Below are 21,667 nucleotides of genomic sequence, written 5' to 3'. Positions count from 1 at the left end.
GGTCAAATAATTATAACTCATTTACATAAACATTTAAAACTAAAATACCAGTAACTAATACCCTAAATAGTAAGCTCATTAACAATCCATATTCCTTAATTTTAGTTTTATTCCTATTGTCATCACACTCCATCAAATGGCGTGACGCGTGAGTAATGGAATGTGATCATGGGGAGCCCTTTGGCTTTTCACTTCTTATAACATTCATTACCTTAATTTTATTGTTTATAGTGTTTTAATTTCATATCTTTCTATATTCTTATTTTGTGCCTATAAAAAATATCAAGTTGTATATGGATTACAATTTGTGTTAGGAATCCAAAATATTTTAATTAATATTCTTGAGTTTATTTAATAAGTGATTTTTCCGGTGCATAATTTTTTTTGATGTCATATGGAGTACGTGTCATGTATAGCATTGTTTTTTTATTTAATTTAATTAATTAATAATTTTAATTATTGTTTTGAAAATATTTTAGCCCGTGCATAGCACGGGAGTGTATAAATAAATAAAATATTAGCTGATAATAAAATCTATATCTATAACTTCAATAGTGTAGTGTATAATTGTAAATTACACGACAAGTGGCTTCTGAAAAATTCGTTACCGTCTAAATGGTATTAAGTTACCAAGGGAAGTCAATTACTTATTATTGTATTTCATTTCACCTTTGTATATTTATGGAAATACCATTTAAGTTAAAAATTAATACGATTAAAGATAAAATGACTGATTAAACATATGATTGAATGTAAACGTGTGATTAGGAGAATTCTAATAGCAACTAACAACGTATTTCTTTAATAAATGGAAGACAGTGACAATTGGAATTAAATTTAATTCACTAAAACCTAATAATATAAGTAGTGGTTGAACTTCTACATCCATTTGGTTCAGATTAAAAAAAATTCCATTGAGAATGATTAAAAATTTCTATGCCATTTTATTACTACTTTAATTTATAATAAATTAAATTGGAATCACTAAGAGTCAATAAAGAAGAATATAAAAGGAATTAGAATGCTATTTATATTAATGTGAGAGAGAACTTTTACCAAAAAAGGAAATGTGACAACTTTTATGGGATAAACTAAAAAAGAAAGTGTATCATCTATTATATGGGACGAATGGAGTATCATTCATGCTAATTTAAAAATGAATTTGAATTGAAAATAGTGTAATAAAAATAAATGTAGCAACCCAAGTACCCAACTTTCTTTTTATTTACTAAATCCCAAACCTTAACAAAAACAATTAACCAAACTGTTGCAATGTATTGTTTTATTCAACTTAATTTCTCCTATGATATACAATCCTTTAAATAGGATGTGGATTATACAAATTAGGTAAAGACTTACCCTAATCACAAATGCCAATTACACGGTGATATCAATTAATTCCATAATTCCCTTGATTTTCTTCCTTGTAATTTGATCTTCTTTTATTTCTTTCTAACACTCCCCCTCAAGTTAAGTAGGGGATCATCCATACTTAACTTGCCCAACACTTCATGAAAACTTCTTGAGTCCACAGCCTTGGTGAGGATGTCTGCTAGTTGGTCTTCGGATCTGACAAATGGTAGTTCCACAATTTTTGCCTCGATGTTATCCTTGATGAAGTGCCGATCTACTTCAACGTGCTTTGTCCGATCATGTTGCACTGGGTTTTCTGATATGCTAATGGCTGCCTTATTGTCGCAGAAAGGTTTGCAAGGACTAGGGGGCATTAACTCTAACTCGGTCATTAGTCTCTTCAGCCACAGGATCTCGGTCAGTCCGCTTTTCATTCCTCAAAACTCAGCCTCTGCACTCGACAATGCTGCCACCTTTTGTTTCTTACTTCGCCAGGTGACTAAATTGCCGCCAACAAAGGTAAAGTACCCTGCAGTTGATTTTCGATCATTCGGATTTCCTGCCCAATCAGCATCGGTATATCCATGTATGTCCATATGTCCATGCTTCTTGAACAACACTCCATGTCCTGGTGTTCCTTTCAAGTATCGGACAATCCGCAGAGCTGCTTCCCAATGAGCCGCATGTGGTTGGTGCATAAACTGACTTACCACTCCAACGGGATATGCAATGTCAGGTCTAGTATGAGACAAGTAGATCAGTTTTCCAACTAAGTGTTGATATCTCGAACGATGAGTAGGTTCAGCTCCTTCTACTATCCGCAAGCCATGGTTCTGGACCATAGGCGTGTCTGCTGGCTTGCAGTCCAGCATTCCAGTTTCTGCTAACAAGTCGAGAACATACTTCCTTTGATTAATGAAGATTCCTTGTTGAGATCTTAGCACTTCTATTCCCAGAAAGTACTTCAGTAGCCCAAGGTCCTTCATCTCAAATTCTGAAAAGAGATTCTGTCTCAGCTCCTCGATTTCTTCCTCGTCATCACCAGTAAGAATCATGTCATCAACATAGATAATAAGACATGTGATCTTTCCTTCCCTTTTCTTCAGGAACAACGTGTGGTCGGAATTGCTCTGGTTGTACCCATACTTCTTCATCACCTCGGTAAATCTCCCAAACCAAGCTTGAGGCGACTGCTTCAATCCATACAACGTTTTCTTGAGCTTGCATATTTTCCCTCCTTCAAAGTCTTCTGAGAATCCTGGTGGAGCCTCCGTGTAAATTGGCTTCGGGAGTTCACCATGCAGAAAGGCATTAGTGACATCAAACTGGTGTAAGGGCCACTCCTTGTTGGCCGCAATAGAGAATAGAACCCTGATCGTGTTTATTTTGGCAACTGGAGAGAATGTCTCGGCATAATCAACTCCATAGGTCTGAGTGTACCCTTTTGCTACCAGTCGTGCCTTATATCGCTCGACCGATCCATCTGACCTCCTTTTTATGGTTAAGACCCACCTGCATCCTACGGCTCGTACACCTTCTGGCTTGTCACACACTTCCCATGTCTTGCTCTTCATCAGTGCTTTCATTTCTACTTGCCTTTTTCCAATGGGGAAGTTTCATAGCTTCCTCGGCAGTTTGAGGAATCTCTTCTTCTTCTTCATATAAGGCGGTTGTGAACGCCTTAGCCATTTCTGTGAGGTTGGCTTGAGCAAGATTCGCCACTGAATATCTGCTCTTAGCCCATATCCTCTCTGGACTGTATCTCTTTGGAGGAATTCCCTGAGTACTGCGTTGAGGGAGAATGTATCAACCAGTATCCCCATCAATAGCGGTGACCTCATTTGTCTCAGAGTTGTCAGATGTAATTGTACTTTCAGAGTTAGGTTCGGGATTTACCTCGGATATCACTGGAGGAGAATTGGATTGAGGCATGGTTTGCTGAGGAGGATCTACAGTGGATGTGACCTGCTCGGCGGTGACGCTAGCTTGTTCTGTGAGTTCCACCTCTGAGTTACTTGGTTGAGGCACCAACCAACTTGGGGGTCCACTAATATCCCTTAGGCTATTTCTACTCTCCCCCTGACCCCGAAGTTGGGTGTGATAGAAGTATTCGCACTCAAGAAAATTACAGTTCATAGTGGTGATTATTTTCTTAGAGGACGGATCATAACATCTATACCCCTTCTGATTAGTCCCATACCCAAAAAAACACATTTCACAGCGCAAACAGAAAACTTTGTTCGCTCGTGTTTCGGTATATGCACATAGACAGAGCATCCAAAAATTTTAAGCGGAAGAGTGAGAGGTTCAGGGATTTTTGTCATTTTCGAAAGGGTTTGAATGGGTATTTTCATGTTGAGAATTTTTGTAGGAAGACGATTTACAAGATAAACTGACGTAGCTACCGCTTCGGGCCAAAGGAACTTTGGGATATTTGAGTTAAAAAACAAGGCTCGAGTTATTTCAAGAAGAATTCTATTTTTCCTCTCAGCTACCCCATTCTGTTCCGGTCTATAAGGACATGTGGTTTGGTGAACTAACCCATTTTTCTTAAAAAAGTCTTCCATGTCTTTATTGACAAATTCCCTACCATTATCGAACCTAAGAATTGAGATAGGTTTTTGAAATTGTGTCTGAATCATTTTTAAGAAGATGGCAAATTTTTCAAAGACTTCAGATTTATTTCGCAAAAAATACACCCAGGTCATTCTAGTGCAGTCATCGACAAATAGAAGGAAATATTTAAAACCATGATCACCAGTAATGGGCGCAGGGCCCCACACATCAGCATGAACAATAGAAAAAATATCCTTAACACGTGTATTACTGGATTTGAAAGATTGTCTATGATTTTTAGCTAAAACACATGACTCACAAGAAATGTCTTTAATATGTGAAAATTTTGGAAAAAGCAATTTAAAATAACCCGATGAGGGATGACCCATTCTCCGATGCCACAACCAAGCTTCTCTATCAGCAGATCCGTGAGCAAGCATTGCGGCGCCACCTTGGTGAGCTATCTCATCCACATAGTAGAGGCCTTGACGCTCAGTGGCACGCCCAATTATCCTCCTCGTCCTGATATCCTGTAAAACGCAGAAGTTCGGGTGCATCAATAAAGTACAATTTAACTCCTTGGTCACATGGCTGATAGACATTAATTTGTGAGACAGTTTAGGCACATAAAGACAATTATTGAGTTTCAGGTTCGGGGATATCTCAATAGTTCCACTCCCACTTACATACGTCAATTCCCCATCAACAGTCTGAATTTGGCTTTTATTGCCCCATTAAAAACAGAAAAATCATTCCTATCATAGGTCATAGTATCTGTAGCCCCACAGTCAAATATCCACTCACTTGAAGTACTATCCTGTAATTTTTCAGCCATGCACACAATATGGGTATTTTCAAGAGGTGCAAAATAATTTGGGGTAATAAATGAGATTTCTGAAGATCCGGGGTCAGTTTTCGGGTTTCCAATTTTTATGGGGTCCAATCTCCTATTATTATCACCATGGGGTAGTAGTTGAGTTTTACTAATCTTGGGGGATTTATATGCAAAATTGGAAATAGGGTTAGGGTTAAACACCTCCAACCCGTTACCTCCGAGAGATCCGCCGCTCTTCCTGAAATCGGTGATTGCCGCTGCTCCGATCGCGCCGCCCCGGTTCTCCTGCCATCCATGAGCGTCGGCGGCCTCCTGGTTGCCCGCTCTGGTCGCTGAAAACAGGCCCTCACCATTTTCGGTTACACCGATTGCTAGTTTTGCCTTGGCCTTCTGATTGTCGTCCCACCACTCCGGGAATCCGACGAGTATGAAGCACGTCTCCTTGGTGTGCTTGTGCTTCCCACAGTGTGAGCACCACAATTTTGACTTGTCCTGTTTGAATGGCCGGCGATTTGGAGCAGTCGGTGTGCCGAGTCGATGCGACAGTTGTCCACTCCTCTGCTGGTTGCGGGCCGCGAATCCGAGCTCGATTCCGCCCGATGATGACGTATCGTTGGTTGCGACGGTGGATTCGATGGTGGTTGCCGGCATGATTCTACGCCGGGCGGTCTCCCTCTTAATCCACCCATACGCGACCTCGGCTGAGGGCCACGGTTTGTCTTTGAGCACTTCCCGTTTCATTTGGTCGTATCTCGGGTTCAGGCCGGTTAGAAATTTGAATAGCCGCCGTGTTTCAACGTACCGCCGGAATTGCCCTATCCCTTTGTCGTAACACATGACCGGCTGTTCTTGGCTCCGATCTACATCAATCCACGTTCCGTGTAAGTGACGCCAATAAGTTTAGAGGCTTTGTTCACCTTGCTTGACATTCTCTGCTTTTTCTTCCAGATCGAAGAGCAAAAACGGATCAGATTTGCTCTCGAACGTCACGGCTAGGCTCTTCCATAGGGCTTTGGCCGTCTGATGGTGTGCGAAATCGATGACTATATCAGTCTCGATGTTATCTAAGATCCACGGGAAGACAATCAAGTCTGTCTCCTCCCACTCCATGTAATTGGCCGCCCCTGGTTCGGGTGGTGGCGGGTTGCCGTTGATGTGTCAGAGTACTCTCCTACTCCCAATCTGGATCTTCATTAGCCGTGCCCACAACGAATAGTTCGTTCCATTGAGCTTAACGGCGGCGGTAACATTTTTGCTTACCCTCGGTTTGTGATCGTCTGAAAGTTTGGGTTTGGTTTCATCGTCGGCCATGGCTTGATTCTGCCTTAGGTCGAGAAATGGTTATCGGGCTATGATGAATTTTTTCTGAGCCTTTGCTCTGATGCCATGTTGCAATGTATTGTTTTATTCAACTTAATTTCTCCTATGATATACAATTCTTTAAATAGGATGTGGATTATACAAATTAGGTAAAGATTTACCCTAATCACAATTGCCAATTACACGGTGATATCAATCAATTCCATAATTCCCTTGATTTTCTTCCTTGTAATTTGATCTCCTTTTATTTCTTTCCAACACAAACCCATCTCAATTAACTCAAAACATTTATTTCTCATGACATATAACTTGGACTCTCAGGAAAAATCCCTCTCAGCCCAATTGTATGATGTATTTTGGCACTATATTCTCAAACATAATAAAATTTAATTACGAATTTAGTCTTTAGCTGATAACCTGAGTTTTAACATTTTCAGTATCTTGACAATTCTATTAGTGCTATTATTCCCTAGACATAGATATAATCACTTTAGAGTTTAGAGAGACTTTATACTATTCCTGGACATTTTTATTCTTTTAGCTATTTTTTTGAACTAAGAGCAAAATTATCTATTGGTTATTCTTTTACTAATAGTATGTTTTATTCAAAAAGCATTTGTAATGATATTAAATACTTTATCAAGTACCTTCTTTATTATTTTTGTTTCAATCAATTTTCACGTTATTTTTTCTCTTATTTTTTTCTATTTTTATCTTTTTTTTAATCTTTTTTCATTTGCTTATTCTTTTTTTTTTCCTTCTTATTTTGCATTCTAAAAACATGAATTAGAAATCATATTGAATTTAATAATCATAAAATATCAGTAGTGATAAATTGGAATATATAATGTGTTATTATTGTTTTATATATTTATGAATATAATATCCTAAATTCATGAGTGATTATTGTATTAAATTTTAAACTATACGATTTGTACCAAAAATGTCTTAAACATTCAATATATTAATAAAATACTCAAAAACTAATTATATCAGATTAACAGTAATATTATAACAACAGTAAATATATAAAGTATTTATCAACACAACTAAAATCTATACATCAAATATAAAAGGCATAATTTAATTAGTTGTCGATTCACTTATTTGCTGGTTTTTTTAATTTATTAATCGAATTTGATTAAATGATTAATAATTTTGGATTTTTGTAATTAATTTATTCAAATTTATATTTCGAGAATAATAAATAAAAATAGAAAAGAAGAAAAATAATAATAAGAAAACAATGTATAAAACGATTTAAATCCAAATCACAAAAAATATACCCGATGAAATATTTATATATAATTTCAGGTGCCATTAATGACACATATTAGATATAGTCAATGGACAATTTTTTCCCTTAGCTCAAAAAAATAGTCAAAAGGATAAAAATTTCCAGAAATAGTGCAAAAGTCCATCCAACTAAGGATGACAATTTTTGATACGACACGGACCGGCACGAAATTAACACGACACGAACACGCACATTCAGAATTTGGGTCCTTATAGGGTCGACCCAATAAGAACACGAAGATAACGGGTTGGGTCGGGTCGGGTTTGGGTTATACGTTTAAGAAAAAAAATTTATTTTTTATTAATTAAAAAATTATTAAACTTTAATTTTTAATTATTTTTGTTGATTAAAAATATTATACTTTAATTTTAATTAATTAAAAAATATTATACTTTAATTTTAATTAATTAAAAAATACTATACTTTAATTTTATTAATTAAAAAATATTAATTAATATTATTTAATTTTATTATATAGATTTAATATTACTATACTTTAATTTTATTATTTTAATTAAGAAAATAATTATTTTAATTTGGCAATTTTTTATTTTATCGTGTAATATCATGTTTAAATCGTATAATAACATCATGTTTTAGTCGTTATCGTGTCGTGTCAAGCTAACTTACTATCATTAATAGAGAGTTGACTTTTTTCTGGGTACACGATAACACGCACGAACCCGTTGGGTTGGGACACGATAAGAACCCGATGATTTTGGGTTGGGTTGGGTTGGGTTGGGTTGGGACACGATTAGATTGGGTCGATAATGGGTTGACACGATAACGACCCAACCCGCACGATTTGACAACCCTGCATCCAACGTGATTATACCATACGTTTAGTAACTAATGGTGCTAATAAAATTGTCCGAGTACCGAAAATATTAGAATTTAATTATCCAATGACTAAATTTACAGTTCACTCATTAAAATTAAAGCAAACGCCAAAAATTTTAAAATTGGACAGATAAATTAATAAATGTATGCTTTTAATACTTTTTTCCATCATAAATTTCATATCTTATAAATAAATAAATAAATAAAATAAAATAAAATAAAAGGACCGCATGGGTTATCTCTAATTTCTGAAAATGATGGAGGCTAGGAAATAAACTAAAAGTCTAAAAAACACAGTATTATTTTTAGAGCACCACAATTTTTTTTCTTTTGATTTGATTATATTTTGATATTTCACTATACACTTCGGTCACGTTTGGTTGACGGAAAAATAAAGCTGACTAGAAAAATGATTCATGGAAAAATGATTCATCAGAATATGATGTTGGAAATATTGCAGCCTTTATTAGGGCAACCCTTGCTATTACAAAAGAACAGAAACTGTAAGGTAAATGTAACAATATGAATTACAACGAACGTAAAGAGATGCAAACTATAGTATTCTTCAAGTCTAGTCGAGGTGACCCTCTCTCCGTAAGACGAAATATGCCCCGACTAGTGCTCACGGATTGACGTAATGTCCCCAAAGATGAAACGACTTTCTTTCTATCAAGTTGAAGTACCTCAAACTCGTAGGCTCCGGTGAACTTGAATTGGAGGCGAGAACCGAGCAATGCAATGCTCCTAATGCGAACTAGAATGCTTGAACTAGAGAGAAGAGAGAATGATTTGTTGGTGTGTTCTTCCACTCTAAGATCAAGCCTATTTATAGGCGAGAGAAAGCACTTGAAAGGCCTTGCCATCAAGTTATCTCTTTATGTATTTTGAGGTTACCTATGATGAAAGGCCATAGGTCTTGGCCACATCAAAGGTCTCCCACATTTTCCACATGTTTCTAATATATGATTCCTAACAACTTTGCTTTTCTATGTTTGAAAATATAAAGATTTTAAATTTTATAATTACTTTAAAATACTAAACTAAAATACAATAACTATTTTTCATTAATAAAATAATAATAGTATTAGTACTACTACTAATAATACTAATAATAATAATAAAAATTTAAAAATTTATTAATTAAAAATATATTTATAATTATTATATTACTCCCTCCGATCGAGTGAACCATTTTCCATTTTAGAATGTTCCATTTTGAATGACACATTTCTAAAAATAGAAACATCACTTTCTCTATATTTTCTCTTTATTCTCTCCACATAACTCACAAAACAACACTACATACTTTTGGTTCTGATGCGAATTTCAATGCGTAATGGGAAAAGTAAGGGAGAGATTGAAAGAAAAAGTTTTAAAAGTATTGTTAGTGGAGAATGAGTCACACCTCATTAGAGAGAAAAGAGTTTCCAAAATTAGAAAGTTCATACTTTTCAGGGACATGCTAAAATTGAAATAGTTCATACTTTTCAGAGATTGGGGGAGTATTTATTATTATGATTATATTATTGTAATAAATATAATACTCCCTCCGCCCCACTTTAGGAGTCTCAGTTGAGTTCGGCACGAGTTTTAAGAAATGTAAAGGAAAGTTGGTGAAAAAAGATAGTGGAATGTGAGTCATACTTTTTTATATTAGTTTTATAATAAAATGTGAGTGGAAAAAAGTTAGTGAAATGTGAGGCCTAATACCATTTATGGAATATTCTAACCGGGACTCCTAAAGTGGGACACCCAAAAATGGTAAACCGGGACTCCTAAAGAGGGACGGAGGGAGTAATATAATTATATATTCTAATCATAAATGATATAATAATAAGTACTTAGTTGAAAAGTAAGAGAGAGTAATAAAGTAGGAAATGTAAAGAGATAGTAAAGTAGGTGATGTAATAAAGTAAGAGTGATCGGAGAGGAAATGACTCAACTTAGTTGGGACATCCCAAAAAGGACTACGACTCAACTTCATTGGGACGGAGAGAGTATCATTATTATTATAGTTATAATTATAGGTATTTACTTATATTATAATTGACTAGAATTTAATTTTAAAATTTCAATAAGATTTTGCTGATTAATTATTAATTCATAAAATAATAATTATTATAGTACTATTATTTAATGTTTATTATATAATTCATAATTTCAATAATTATTAGTATCATAACTATAATTATATTATTAGTTATTTATTAGATTGAAATTAAATATGATTCATAGTTTTAAATTATCTTATAATTTTTTAATTAATAATAATGATGACGGTAATGGTGATAATAATAATAATAGTAATAATAATAATAATAGTTGTATAAAATTATACTCCACTCCATTAAATACCTAAAATATAAGAATCCTAAAATTGAGAAAAAGAATACATAAGAAAATTTAGGATCCAAAATCTGAAAAAGTTGTAGTACTATTTTCTTTGTTTTCAGGATTCTGATTACTTTTCCAATTTTATTAAAAATCAAAACAAACACATGAATTTAAAAATTAAGAAATCAGATTGTTTTTTCAGATAAAATCCTGACAACCAAATATGGCCTCCCGGAAATGTAGATTGAAGTTTTTCACTATAATTTTGTATCTTTAGACAATGGTATGTGTCTGTAGATTTCTATAAACTATGATTCACTACTCATATAGAAGTCGCCCTTTACACCATTTCTATAAACTATGATTCACCTACTCATATAAAAGTCGCCCTTTACACCATAAACACCTGGGAATATTTCTATGCTTAATTTCTCTAATTCGAATTCCACTTTGCTAGAAAGTTCTCATGCATGGTACTCAGTCTGAATCATTTTATTAGTATTTTGGACTGTTCATAATTTAAAGAAACCATTTAGTAGTACTTTTTTTGCATTTTTGGTTCATATTCTACTAACTTTTTACACTTAGTTTCTTTTTATTTTATCCCTTTACTTTTTTTTTTCAGAAAGTAAACAATTTCTTAAAACTCATAGTACTATTAAAATGACTTTTTAAATAGTAGATGGATGGAGTAATTTTTATTCCTGACGCATTGAAACATAAGTTAATTGGATTTAAGTGGTAGAGTAGTCGATTATTTTAAGCGATTAGGATATTTGAGGAATGAGGACCTCAGTGTGTTGAACTCATTCCAAGATATTTAGCTCAATTAATTTATCAAATTGGGTGAAAGTTTAACAATTTATAAGCTAAATTAACTATATAATTATATTGTTTTAAAATTTTATACTTCGTACTAACTTCTACGCCACGTGCAATTTAATTAGCTAATAACATAATCGATAAATAAATTGAAATTAACGTCATTATATATATATTGGGGAGCACTATTCTCCTTTTCCACTCTAAGATCCTTTTCTCTTCTTACTAATAACCGTTAGATCCTTCCAATCAACGGACCACGTTAATCCTTATTAATTATTTCCGCGTTGCATTATAGCTCCTTTCGTTGTGCATTATGGGGGTAATATAGTAAAATTGAGAAAATGGAACCGCCCATTTTTTTGGTTGGGGCGAATTTCACGCGATTTGCAATCTTCCAACTCTTCAGTTTTCTCCTTCTTTACTCCAGCAGACGCCTCGACTCTCCCCACTCCTTCCACTCTCTAAAACCCTAATTACATCTACCACAATTCGATTTCCACAGCCTCCGCCACAGATTTCGTCGATCACACTCCACCGTGGTTACATCTGCCACAAAATCGACCGGCGTTGACGTGTTTCGACGAATATTCAACAAATCTCGCAGGTATGTAAATGGAAAACATTCAACTGAGCGTATGCCTAGGCTGTAGAATATCGGAATTACCTAGTTAATCGTCTAGGGTTGTCTCTGATTATGAGTGCTGGACATTGTGTTGGGTTTACCACGTCTCGATTCAGGTATCTTAAATTTTTTGGTTTATGTCAGATCAAATATGCCAAAAAGAGGTCGTCCGCGCTCTCAAGCATCATAGGATGCAGGTATATTTCCGTCGTTGGTTGTGCTTTTTAATAGCGTATTTGTTGATTGTGAGGAATGCTCCTTGCATGTCTATTTGTTGCTTATACATTGTAAAAATGGGATAACTGGACAATGTTATGTAATTGTGTTGAGGTCAATTGCTTCGTTAAAATTTTTTATGTGTTTTCACTTTTTATGAATATGCAGAGCATTATTTAGATGTCTAGTTTCATGACTTGTACTAAAGAATGCATTTTAGGGGTATTTAGATGTGTAGTGCTTAAGAGTATATACATATATTGTTTGTTCGGATTAGTGCATTATGTATATGTTTGGAGATTCATTGTGTGTTTTAAATTGTGCATTATGTAGAGTAGTTAGTGTGCTGCAGAATACACTATGTAAGAATTATGTGTGCATTTTTTATGCCAGACAGTGCATTATGTATTATGATGTATGCATTATGTTGCTTTTAACATTGGGCATTGGTTGTATTGGTTTGTTGCCTCAGATTGTTACAGAGGAATCTGTTTGATGATTAGATATAAAATGATTAAACGTGCATCCACAATGATCATTATTTGTTTTATCTTATGCATTATGGGTAGGGTTTTATTCATTATTTGTTCGTAATGCATCATGTTTATCTTGCTGTACGTAATTATCCCGACTTATTTCTTTTGATGTTGTCTTTTTAAATATGTAGTGCATTATGTAAAAGAATAATAGCATACGTTGCAGTATATGATGCATTTTAGAGGTGTGTGTAGTGTATTGTGTGTTTTACAAATTAGTTTTAAGACAAATAGTTATGTGCATTATTGAACTTAGTCTGTACATTATGTACCAAGATATATGCATTATAGTCTGAATATTAAGCATTACTATTGGTATTAGCTGTGGTGGTTAAGTTTCATGATGTGCATAATGTGATGCATTATGTAGGCTGTTGTGACTTTAACTCACTAGACTCAGGGAAATTTATATTTATGCATTATGTACGTGCTTTATTTGGTTTAGGTAATGAATTATTTATCTGTTAATTGTCATTATCACCAGTATAAAATGCATTATGAGAGGTATTGTGTCTATGACTTAATCAACTCAATTTCAACTTACATATGTGCATTAATGGGTTTAGGCAGTGCATTATGCAGTTTGTAATTTTCATTATACGCAGTATATTATGCATTATGGGAGGTATTGTGTCTATGGCTTGACCAACTCAATTTCAACTTACATATATGCATTATTGGATTTAGGCAGTGCATTATGTAGTTTGTAATTTTCATTATATGCATTATATTATGCATTATGGTAGGTATTGTGTGTCTATGGCTTGATCAACTCAATTTCAACTTACATATGCGCATTATTGGATTTAGACAGTGCATTATGTCGATATCCCAGATGGCAAAATGAATATAATAAACCACAACTTTGCAGAACCTCACGTATCCTTCAGCGCCAAGTATGGCCACACACCATCTACTTCTGGTACGTACTGCGGTTACTGGGATTTGTTGCATCGTATTAAACAAAATTAACATTATATTGATTGCTTACAAACCTTTACTATTTGTTGTAGGAAAAATTCACTGCCGATGCACTTACCAAGTGCAAACAACCAAAAATGGCATGGCTGGTACAACGCTGCAGTACCCATGTGGTGACAATGCCATGGAGGAACAACGTAGTAACAATGGAGACGGGGGTGTACGTCATGCGCCATATGGAGACGTACTTCGGGGAGAAGGAGAAGGATTGGGATTGCGGCCTGAGCGCAAAAGGGAAAAAAACTTAGAGATGTTTAGAATCAAGTTTGCAAGGACGCTCCTTACTTGTGCGCATAACACCATAGGTGCCGCAAACCAGTCTAAAGCCACACGATATTGGAGAGAGACACCTGTCAAGTTCAACTTCGAACGGTGGGTTGAGAATTATGGGCTGGAGCGAGTGAAAGTTTCGGCTAGGGTGTTGGAGGTTCATGGGTTAATTGATAGATTGAGTGATATAGTATGCATTATGATAATTTTTGTGTATACGGGTGAATTTCTGCGCTTGTTATTATCAGGCAGTTGGTTTTAATTTTTTAGGTGTTTTTTACCAGGGAGATCAACTCGGTGGAGTATGAAAGTGCTCATTAGTTGATTGAGCCGAGTGTTATGTATCAGCTAGTTGTCGGTATTTGCACTGTATTAGGCATTGGTAGATTTATTGAATATATGGGTGAGTTGTTGTTTTTATCATTATCAGCCGTGTGTTTTTAGTTTTATATTTTCTTTTTTACATTGGAGATCAAATCAGTTAATCATTAAAGTGCCATCAGGCAATTAAAATTTTACATTATTGGTGTTTTGGGATGCATTGTTTGCTAATTATTTTGCATTATGTGTCTGTCTAAGAGTGAATGCAATATTTGTACATTATTTAGCTAATTCTATGCATTACTTATCATGTTTTATGCATCATTAGACTGCTGTTGTACATGAGTTTAAGAATGAATGCAATATTTGTATGTTCATTACTTGAGTGATTATGTACATTATTTGGCTATTTGAATGCATTATTTATCATGTTTTATGCATCACGTGGTTGCTGTCGTACAAACTAGACCCTAGCCTCTAGGCTTGTTAAACCCCTAGGGAAAACAAGAAACGTGCGCCAAACATCGAAACACGACACAACTTAAATTAAACGGGTCAGGATAAATATTCATTCCATATTACAAATAATGCATTATAGAAACTAAACTACGCATTATACTACACTAAAATGTACATTATGTATGTCTGTTTTAAAAAATACCTACGCGCTATGCATGTGCAACCCGAAATGAATTACTGCAGCTCGTGTATTTGGACAACATTTTTTTGACTTAAAACATACTACACCCTAGCCCCTGTAAAAAAATTTCATAACTTTATTCGGTAAACATTTTAATTACAAAAAAACGTGATTTATATATGTAAGTACTATACCCAAGCCCATATGCTTATTAAACCCTTGGGGTAAACAAGTAACGTATTCCAAACATCTAAACACGGCACATAAAAAACCTAAATGAATGAGGCATACTCGAGGTCCTTCATTACGTCCTCCAACGTTTTATGCATTATACAAACAGTAGATATCGTTATGCATACTCATTTGATGCATTATATGTATTCAACTGGGCATCTTCGTCCGACTTCCTCCGCTTGATACTGAAACCAGACCGGGCATTCAACTGGTCATCTTCGTCCGACTTCTTCCTTCCTTCCCTATTGCATACTACGAGATACCATGTTGTGACATCATCGACCTTCCTCATCGCTTGTTTGCGCGTATCAAAGCCAACTGCGCGGTCCATCATTAATTCATGAGGCATACTCGCGGTCCATCATTAATTCCTCCAACGTATTATGCATTATACAGACAATAAATTTCATTATGCACTTTCAGTTGGTGCATTATATGTAACCGTGCACCTTTTCATACCTTTATTCGGTAAAAAATTTTAATTACAAAAAAACGTTATTTATATATGTAAGTACTATACCCTAGCCCCTATGCTTATTAAACCCTTGGGGTAAACAAATAACGTGTTCCAAACATCTAAACACGGGACATCAAAACACTAAATTCATGAGGCATACTCGCGGTCCATCATTAATTCCTCCAACATATTATGCATTATACAGACAATAAATTTCATTATGCACTTTCAGTTGGTGCATTATATGTAACCGTGCACCTTTTCATACCTTTATTCGGTAAAAAATTTTAATTACAAAAAAACGTTATTTATATATGTAAGTACTATACCCTAGCCCCTATGCTTATTAAACCCTTGGGGTAAACAAGTAACGTGTTCCAAACATCTAAACACGGGACATCAAAACACTAAATTCATGAGGCATACTCGCGGTCCATCATTAATTCCTCCAACGTATTATGCATTATACAGACAATAAATTTCATTATGCACTTTCAGTTGGTGCATTATATGTAACCGTGCACCTTTTCATAACTTTATTCGGTAAAAAATTTTAATTACAAAAAAACGTGATTTATATATGTAAGTACTATACCCTCGCCCCTATGCTTATTAAACCTTTGGGGTAAACAAGTAACGTCTTCCAAACATCTAAACACGGCACATCAAAAACCTAAACGATTGATGCATACTCGAGGTCCTTCATTACGTCCTCCAACGTTTTATGCATTATACAGACAGTAGATATCATTATGCATACTCATTTGGTGCATTATATGTATCCGTTTTTTTAGACGTAGCTACTAAACCCAAGCCCCTCAACTAATTAAACCCTTAGGATAAACAATAACCGTGTGCCAAATAATGAAACACGACGCGTCTTATTCGTATGCATTGCGGTTCACATATTGAGCATTATATAGGCAATAACTAGTGCAGACATGTGCTGCATAATTTCCTGTATAATAGTTTAATCCTAAGAAATCAAATGACCCTTTCAACATTAAGCTTTCCTCCTCTGTAAATTTTGGCAACCGATTTTTTACAATGGAACGCAGTATTGCTGGATAATCTCCATATACTATTGGATTCATAAACCTACAAACAAACATGAATACATTAATTCCACATTTACAATATCCAATTAAATTAGACTAATCGAACTTGCTCACCAACAACCGACTATTCAGACTGATCTTTATTGTTATTAACACAATCGATACAAAAACAAACGAACGCGGCGCTTAATTACCTTCTTCCATTTTTGAGAGAACAAAGATCTCTACACCGTCGGCAACAAACGAATTACCTTCGTCCATTAATGACAAAAAAACGATTGCAACAACGCCGGCATGACAAGACAGAAAAACCGAGGATCCAGCAGCCGAGAGACGACAATTGCAACGTCCCAAATACTAAAATAATAATTGCAAAGATGAAAGACTGAAATAATTGCGTCAGCACGCGTGAAAAAAAATGTAAAAACGGAAGATCTTCAATTGAGGATTTCATGGAAATTTCCATAACCACCAAAATATTGTTTCACTATTATGCCCTTCCACGATTAAAATTGGATTAAAATGTAATATTTAGGCTGAATATTTTGGGCCTTTGGATGTACAAAATAAACGGTTGAGATCAAGAAGGAAATAGGAGGAAATATGGGAAAAGGAAATGAATACATCCCTATATATATATATATATATATATAGAGGATAGTGATCAAGATATAACTAATCTTAGTGTATAACTAGAGAACAAATCTCAGTCACTCATTATCTTAATCCAATGACCAAAATAAGTAAACATTTTTAGTTAATAAAAATTACATAAGGGTATTTTAGGAAATTAACTTTATTCTCATCTTCCCCTAACGCTAATTGCTGGTGTGTAGTCTCCGGATTTCCTCCAATTCCGCGGGGGAGAGGTTGGAGGCGTCGGCTTCGTAGTGAGACAGATCGATGTCGTCGCCTTCGCAGAGGAGGACGCCTTAAGAATTTGTGCATCCATGTCATACGATTTGAGAATCGAAGAAGCAGATTCATACCGACGAAATCGACGAACTTGTTTTTACGAACGCTGCGTCTGGAGACGATGAGAACGCGAGGCAAGATCACAGAGAGATCAACAGCAGCCACGCGCAGAAGTAAAATATGCCGAGCAAAATCAAATCGAGAGAAGAATTTGTAAAAATCAGAAATAGTATGTTTTTGCTGATTAAAGTTTCGATGATGAGGTTTTCTTAACTGTAAATTAGTAATGAAATTAAATTGTTAATGGAGAGAATATACTGCTGGGCCATAACGTCAAATTGATATAAAAATGGCTTTACATGTACTCGGAAATGATGTGGAGGAATTGGCGAAGATGCCGTTTTGATGAAAAGCTGTTGTCGTTTACTCATTTTTCATTTTTTAAATTCATTTTTCTGCCCCACAAAAGCATTATTTTACTTCACTCTCGTTTACAAAACACATCACTCTTAGGCATGATTTTACTTCACTCTTGTTTACAAAACACATCACTCTTGGCATGATTTTACTTACAAAATACATCACTCTTGGCATGATTTTACTTCACTCTTGTTTACAAAACACATCACTCTTGGCATGATTTTACTTCACTCTTGTTTACAAAACACATCACTCTTGGCATGATTTTACTTCACTCTTGTTTACAAAACACATCACTCTTAGGCATGATTTTACTTCACTCTTGTTTACAAAACACATCACTCTTGGCATGATTTTACTTCACTCTTAGGCATGATTTTACTTCACTCTTGTTTACAAAATACATCACTCTTATGCATGATTTTACTTCACTCTTGTTTACAAAACACATCACTCTTAGGCATGATTTTACTTCACTCTTGTTTACAAAACACATCACTCTTGGCATGATTTTACTTCACTCTTAGGCATGATTTTACTTCACTCTTGTTTACAAAATACATCACTCTTAGGCATGATTTTACTTCACTCTTGTTTACAAAACACATCACTCTTATTCTGATTTTACTTCACTCTTGTTCACAAAACACATCACTCTTATTCTGATTTTACTTCACTCTTATCATCTGCTTAAAATCCAGCTAGTCAATTGATCAAACACCTTCTAGCATCAGCATTTACAAATTTCTCTCTAATCAAATAAATAATTAAGAATGAAAATTTAGCCGAATTAGAAGAGGATGAACTTCAATTACTATTATTACAAGAATTTACGTAGCTCAATTCGCCGTATTTATAGCTGAAACTGATCGCCGCCTTTGCTCGGGCAAATTCTAGCTTTGATGAACAGAGCTCCGAATTCTTCAATAATTCTTGAATTCACATACAACATTCAGCAACCTAAGAGTAATTAAACTCAATTTCGAGCCGGAATTCCCATACCGGATGATGATTTCGGCGAGCAACGACTTGTCGATCACCGTCTTCAGCTTCACATTCTTCGGCCCGATCAGCTTCTGCGCGCGCTTCGCGATCTCCGCCAGATGCTGCGGCTCCAGCTCCACCACCGACGCCACTGTCGCCACCTCCGTCTCCGACAGCCGGTTCGCGATCAGCTCGAACTCCGCCGCGATCTCCTTGATCAGATCCACTCGCTTCATGTCCGTGAAGTTAACCTTCAAATGAAGTAAAAATTTACATAATCTAATTTTTTTGTGCAATGACCATTATACCCCACATTGTTATTGTGAAGTAAATTTGTGATAGAGGGAACTAATTTCTCCTTAAATTAGAAAATTAACCCTAGCCCTTGATTTTGTTGATCTTGTGGTTGTGATTTGTTCTCTAGTTATTTGGTTAAGGGGTGTATGCCATAGATCACTACCCTCTATATATATATATGCGATGCTTCAACGCCACGAGCAAAGAGACACTAGGAAAATGATGTGTAATTTTCGAGTTTTAATATCAAGTGTATAATCACACAAGTTTAATTAATTAACTCTAATATTACAGCAATACTGCAAGAATACAGTGTCGATTGTAATATTTCGAGTGTCGATCCACAGGGAAGGAATTGATTATTTAATTCTAAAACAAAGAAAAGACATACTAAAAGATGATTTGTTTTGTAGATTTTGATTTCTAAAAGTTGATGACAAAATGCAACTACAAGTTAACTAAGGGAAACTTTTCAAATAGGAGAAAGACGTCACTCCAAGTTGCTCACGAGGCTTGTATTATTCTACACCTTTAATAATGAAACATACGGAGGGATTAAAACATCAACCTAATCACGTACACTGAACATGTTTGTGACGTATAATTCACAGTCAGCTGAACACTTGTTCCATGAATTAATTTTCAAAGACATTAAATTCCTGCGGAAGCGCGGGAATAAAAGATCCTCTACTATAAACTCCTACTTAATCCACTATCAAATTATCCTCTGAACAATTCTAATTCGATAGCAATCCAACAATCAATCATTCCTAAACTATGTTAAAGAGACAATAGCATAAGAAATAACATCACTACGTTATTAGCCAAAAACATAGTGAATAAATATTGCGCACATTGTTGGACACAAACATATGATATCAAAGGTGTAAAAACATCCTTACAAGGCCTAGATTACAACTTGGAGCAACATAGAGAGCCTAGCCTAAACACATGGTAAATATAACAAAGAAAACCGTAGGATTCGAGCTCTCGTTGAGTGGAGTGGAGATTTGGAGTCGGATCGTCGGAAAGTTGATCGAAACTCGTGTGAATTCGCCACCACCCAAGTCCACTCTCTTTCCTCAATTTTTGTTCAACAATTAATGCCCCTCACGTCACCTTTCTTCTCCCTAAAAAATGTCACCTCCAAAAATGTCCCATCACACTCTCTCCTCCCCACCTTTTTCTCTTTTTTTCTCGGGAAGGGAAACCGCTGCCTTCAACTGCAATATTGCAGTTATAATTCATCCACCCGGCCGGGTAGTATTTTTGGACATAAAATTAACCCGGCCGGGTGACATAAATTCGACCCCTCCTGACTTCCCATGCCTCGCGAAAATCACCCGGCCGGGTGGTATTTTTGGGCATGAAATTAACCCGGCCGGGTGGCCACTTTTGAGAGCTTTCTGCACAGCTTTTCACCCTCCGAGCTTCCTTCTTTGTTTCACCATTTACTCCTCTTCCTACACCATAAAACACACTTTTGCAAGCATCAAACTATATAAATCATGTAAAGTTATGGGAATAACAATGTAAATTTGATTCACATCAAATACCCCCAAACTTATTTACTTGCTCGTCCTCGGGCAAGATCATATAAAGCACAACACTTTGAAGCTCAACTCACAAAAGTTTTTTTCAGAAGTTTTTTTTATAAGAATGAATCACGTAGAGACATGAATGACAAAGTCGAGACCCCCAACAATTTCAATCAAGATTTCCCACTCTCATGAACCATCACTTATCAACTTAGAACTTCAAGTCAAGGTGCATTTCAAAGTAAGTCCAAACATGTGATCAAACAACTCAAACCGTCATCATTGACTCGTCAAGCATTACTTATCACATAGACTCGCGGATTTCAAATCAAACTTCTTTAACTCTACCAAGGTGTTTACAAAACATCCACACGCATCAACGATAAGGTCCAAGGTCTTAATTCAAGGTTGTAATGGGGCTAGGGATGAGGTAGGATACATATGGATAGTGAGCTCAAAAGCTACACATTTGAGTGTCAAATTCTTCCCTCCTACAACTTCCTTTCAAAGAAACAATCAATAAGACTTTACAACCAAACTTTCACTCCCCCAAACTTGAGATCCATTCTAGACAAGATTACATCTTAAAAACAAACAGAAGCTCTTACTTTATTTCACAAATTTTTTTCCTTCTTTCTTTTTTTTTTCTTTTTTTTTATAAGACCTCGACTTTTGCAAATTTGGAGGTCGTCTTTTTCTTTTTTCCTTTCTTTAAGAACTTCACTCTTTTCACCTATATATTACATCAAGTCTAAAAATGTCTACACTTTACAATTCACCACCCTACACTCAAAACTCAAATCACCAAAGCTCAAACT

Source organism: Salvia splendens, chromosome 3 (genome assembly GCF_004379255.2).
Source record: "Salvia splendens isolate huo1 chromosome 3, SspV2, whole genome shotgun sequence".
NCBI classification, from domain to species: domain Eukaryota; kingdom Viridiplantae; phylum Streptophyta; class Magnoliopsida; order Lamiales; family Lamiaceae; genus Salvia; species Salvia splendens.
The sequence above is the reverse complement of the archived record's forward strand: the minus strand, read 5'-3'. Positions refer to the sequence as shown.